Genomic DNA, 4,692 nt, shown 5'->3' with positions numbered 1-4,692 from the left:
AAGAGAAAAGGAAGAACAAACTTAAGGAGCAGGAAGCTAGAAAGGAAGAGAGAGAGGAAAAGAAGAGACTAAGAGAAATCAGAAGGAAGAGAAACAAAGGCAAAAGGAGCTCAAGAGAAAAGAGAAAGAAAAGAAAGATAAAAGAGATAACTTAACAATAGAAAGTGGACTTGCTAGTCTCGCGTTGGATGAGGAAGATACGACTCAATGTCCTACATGTGGTTTAGTCTTCAATGCAGATGATGATAGTGGGAACCTTTGGGTCTGCTGTGACTATTGTGATAATTGGTATGATTTTGGTTGTACTGATATAAAGAACAGAAGAAGAATCCCTAAAGTGTATTATTGTATGAGTTGTAGGGAGGATATTCAAGTGTGATAAGTGTGTCATTTGTTAATTTGGTTCCAAATTTTATGATAATAAGTAAAAGTTAATTAAAAAATATGCAATGCAATGCCTGGTTTGATGATAAAGCCATCTTAAATAAGCCAAAAATTGGTGTCTCATACTTGTCCCATATATGGCACAGTGTCTTAAAATGCCAGCATTTAGAGCATTATTCTTTCTAGTATGTAACCATGCAATAATAAGTAAAAATTGCTAAGTTTTTATGTTGCCAGCAAGAGTATGCCTATGTTTAATATTGTGCAAAAGTAGTACTTTGTGAGATGAATAGGTACTGCAAAACTGGAAATTAATGTTAGGTGTCTCATTATAGACACACCTCCTCTAAACCTTTTTTGCTAACCACAAGCTAGAGGAAGTCCAGGGCTGTTATGATAACATTTATGTGATACATGACATACAATATGTAAAGGCCCCTATACCCCTTTTCCTTACACAAGTAATTCGCAAAGATTAATCCTTTGGACAACTTTTTGAATTATTTATGTTGTCATGGAAATCATCAATTATTCGACGCCACACCTCTTGACCACGCCCAATCAGCCATTTTGATCGTTTTTCATAGAGTATCTTTGTGCCTTTCAAGAGCTCTCAGTAGACCTGCAAGTTCTATTCCATTCACTTAAAAGTGCTCCAAAGCACCTAAACTGCTTGCACCTACATAGATTTTAGCTGCTGCATTTACTTACAACCAGTTTCATTGCCTTTACAATATCATCAACAAATAGTCAACTTTTTGCAAAAAAAAAAAAAAAAGTGTTGAATAGCAATTATATCAAAGTGCCGACAAAGCATTCTTTCACTTTTCTATTCTTTCCTATGGTTTCTATTTTACCACTAATATTATTCAATACCAATTTCTGCCAAGAAGGTGTGGTTTCCTGTAAAACGCACGTGTTTGCCCTAAAAAGAGGCGTGGTAATTGCTTTTTTATTAATTGTTATTACCTTGTTGTAGTTCTACAACAAATTGTCAGGCAAAGAGATACACCAGGCAATGCTATTGCAGGCAATCTGTGGTTACTTTGATCTTCAGGCAACACTGTTGCCTAGAATAGAAACATTTTCTATTCTAGGCAACACATTGCTTACAACATCAAAGTAACCACACATTGCCTGCAATAGAATTGCCTGGTGTATAGTGGCCTTAACAAAAATAGCATTATTTTATCAATTTTGAGGCTTCTTTTATTGTACACTATAAATTAAACTGCTTAAGTCATCTTGATACCACAAATCGTTGTCTATTTTTAAATATCCTTAGCTCGGCTATAATGCAACATAATGCCCAGCAGCAGACAATACAGTCAGAAGGGGCCTGGTATACACAGTAAAGGGGAGAGGTTATACCTTTATCTTATCACAATATCTTTCTATTTGGAGGTGTGTTTTAGGTGTGTACTGTATGTACACCAAAACTGGTGTATAGCATACATAGTTTCATAAGATAGACATTGAGTCATAGCTGGGTGGAACGGTGGATATGGTGGGGACTGTTGACTCTTGACTGTACTGTAGACTGCAAGGGGAATTGTCTGGCTAGTGAAAGTATGCATAATGTAAAGTTCTAACACTCTGCTTATACATTGTGTTGTCACAACAGAATATTCCAGCTGCACCCACTCAGCTTTACTATGTCCTATAGCATAAACTGCAACCCATTCTTTATCACTCTCTCTTCACTTGATTCTTTGTCACTCTCTTCACTGGTACCATGACAACATAATGTGAACAGTATTGTATTAACACCATATTAATAGATTTTGATGAAACAAGGGAAGAAGTAGAAAAAGAAAGAGACTGAGATAAATAATACAAGACAATAGTGAATGAGTAAAGAGAAAACAATAACAAAACAAATGAATATAAACAAATTAATAATAATTTATACAGAAATATGAATGTCAAATAGGTACTATGCTGTGATTAACAAGCAGACAGTATCCATGTGGTGCCTTATGGATGTGGTTTTGTTCGAGTGATATGATGACATTGCAATCTCTACTACCGAAAATAAATATATAAAATTTTAATTAATTGTACATGTACATGTATATTAATTACCTCATCTCTGTTACTAATTGCTACAGCTACACCTCCTATTACATCAGATGCATTGCTATTATTAAAAGATGATGCTTTAAAGCATACGAACCACAGTATTCTGCTTTACTACAACCACCACAATTGTCACTGTATATCCTTCCTATACGACAATTCCAACAATTCTATAAGAGAAGGGAAGGAAAGGAGAAAGGGAGAGAGAGAGAGGAGAGAGACATGCCAGGGAAATCAAAAGAAAGAGTACATACTTTAAAAATTCTATCTTCTTTCTCCCTCCTTTTGAGTTTGATTGTGTATCAGGCTATTAGCTTTTTTCAGTGCTTCCCTCAATTGTCTGCTGGCGTCCATTAATTCTTTCTGCTTGTCTTCTGATCATTTTGTCTTACTTCATCAACTGCTTGCTGCATCCTCTGCTGTATAATGAGCTCTTGTTCTTGCTAATACACAGAGAGACAGAGGAGTACTGTATAGTGGGTTTATTTGAAGGATAACAAATTTCATGGATTTTTTAACATTTGAAAAATTAAATTCCTAAAAAATCAATTTAATATGGTACGAGATGGCAAAAAGTGGCAATTTGTGAAAATTAATTCTGTGAACCTCCATACAGGCCATTTGCAAAAATTATTATCTTCAAATAAACCCGCTATATCCTATCTTTCACATTACATTTACATTTTGTACTTTTGAATAATGACCAGTAAGAAATATGTAAATACCCTGTAAAAAGCCATGCTTTTTTTTACAAAAAATGGCTCCAAGATCCCAACCAATTATTAATAAATTTTCTGATACATATTGATGTACAGTACTTATGCTGTGTGGAAAGTTAAAGGTGATTATGCCTAAAAGTTTTTGAATTATGGCCTTTTTTTGCAATCCGACAATTTCTGAAAAATACACTGCATCATAGCCCATATGCTTTTTTCAGAAAAATGGCTCCAAAATCACCCCCAATTTGTATTACATTTTCTGACACATAATTATTGAGCCACATGTGTATCATTACCCATATCTTCAGCACAATCCCTATATTACTTGTTATACCCTTACCAATCAATTCCTGAGAGAGAAGAGGTCCCTACAGTACCATGTTAGATCCTTGCCTCCAGCCCCACCCATTTTCTGCAATTCTGTAATTAATCAATAATGGACCACATTTTCAGACAGCTTAACAAACTCACCAAAACCAAAACTACTGGTCATCACCACTCTATATCACAGGAATACTGTCAGGAACTGGGTCTGAAGAATGTTGCTCTCCGCTCTCACCAACTGGAAGGTCTAAAGTGGTTATCAGAGTGTCATGAGAGAGGGCAGCATGGCTGTATCTTAGGGGATGAAATGGGACTAGGGAAAACACTTCAGGTAGGAATTTTAATCAATGAATGATGATAATAATATTGCTTAAAATACTAGCTAGCTGTCAGGTTGCTGGGCACATAAAACCGCACATTTTAAAGTCTATTTGTCAGGCAACCTTTATCAACCATGCATGTTCAAATTGTATGCTTCCTTAATTTTTTTAAATTAATAAAGCCCAATGTATTTTTGTTACCCTCTCGTAGGTTGAGCATTTTTATAATTGTTCATACACACGAGAGAAACAGAGACTGCCTGACAAATAGCCTTGTAGTTACAGATGGAAAGGCCTCTTTAAAAATAAAAGTATCGTTTCCAACCGACATAGAAATATGATTGTTTTTTATAGTCTATAGCTCTACTACTTTATCTACGAGACGCTTCCTCCTCTCCTTCTCCTCCATTCATTGTCATATGTCCTCTCTCTGTTGTTAGTGGATGGGAGAAAGAGTTACAAAGGTTTGGTCAGTGTGTTCCACTAACACTATAAGTACTTTTGATTATTATAGGGCATCACCTCAGTTAAGAGTTCTTAATTTTTGTGGAGATAAAGAAACGAGAGGCTCAAAACAAGAGGAAATACTTTTGCATTGTTACAAAGTAATGTACTAATTGTTGTTTTATTATTGTTGTTATTACCGTATGGGGGGTATATTTCACGGGGATTTAATTTCACTAATTTCATGGTTTTAAAAAATTCGTGAAAATTTTTATCTATGAAAATTATTTTTACCATACTAATAATGGTCAGTAGAAGAAAAACACAAAAAATTTTTCCTTTGAATAGGTGGAAAAGTGATTTTCGTGAAATATTTTTTCGGAAAATATATCCCCTATATGGTATCATCATCATTATTATTA

At 34.8% G+C, this 4,692-nt stretch overlaps 2 long non-coding RNA genes across 2 annotated transcripts; one reads left to right on the top strand and one right to left on the bottom strand.

Annotated features, from left to right (window-relative positions):
- Window positions 1-1,160: 1,160 nt before the first annotated feature.
- LOC109590494 (uncharacterized) lies at window positions 1,161-1,393 on the bottom strand. The gene is made up of 2 exons (XR_002189346.1): window positions 1,354-1,393; window positions 1,161-1,309 (listed from the first exon to the last, which is right to left on the bottom strand). It is a non-coding gene; the product is annotated as an uncharacterized LOC109590494 (long non-coding RNA).
- Window positions 1,394-3,645: 2,252 nt separating this feature from the next.
- LOC109590495 (uncharacterized) lies at window positions 3,646-4,383 on the top strand. Its single transcript, XR_002189347.1, has 3 exons — window positions 3,646-3,837; window positions 4,181-4,290; window positions 4,341-4,383. It is a non-coding gene; the product is annotated as an uncharacterized LOC109590495 (long non-coding RNA).
- The last annotated feature ends 309 nt before the right edge of the window (window positions 4,384-4,692 follow it).

The sequence above is a fragment of the Amphimedon queenslandica genome, unplaced genomic scaffold (assembly GCF_000090795.2).
Source record: "Amphimedon queenslandica unplaced genomic scaffold, v1.1 AMPQUscaffold_9937_Cont17801, whole genome shotgun sequence".
NCBI lineage: Eukaryota > Metazoa > Porifera > Demospongiae > Haplosclerida > Niphatidae > Amphimedon > Amphimedon queenslandica.
This window is presented reverse-complemented; position numbering and strand designations above follow the sequence as displayed.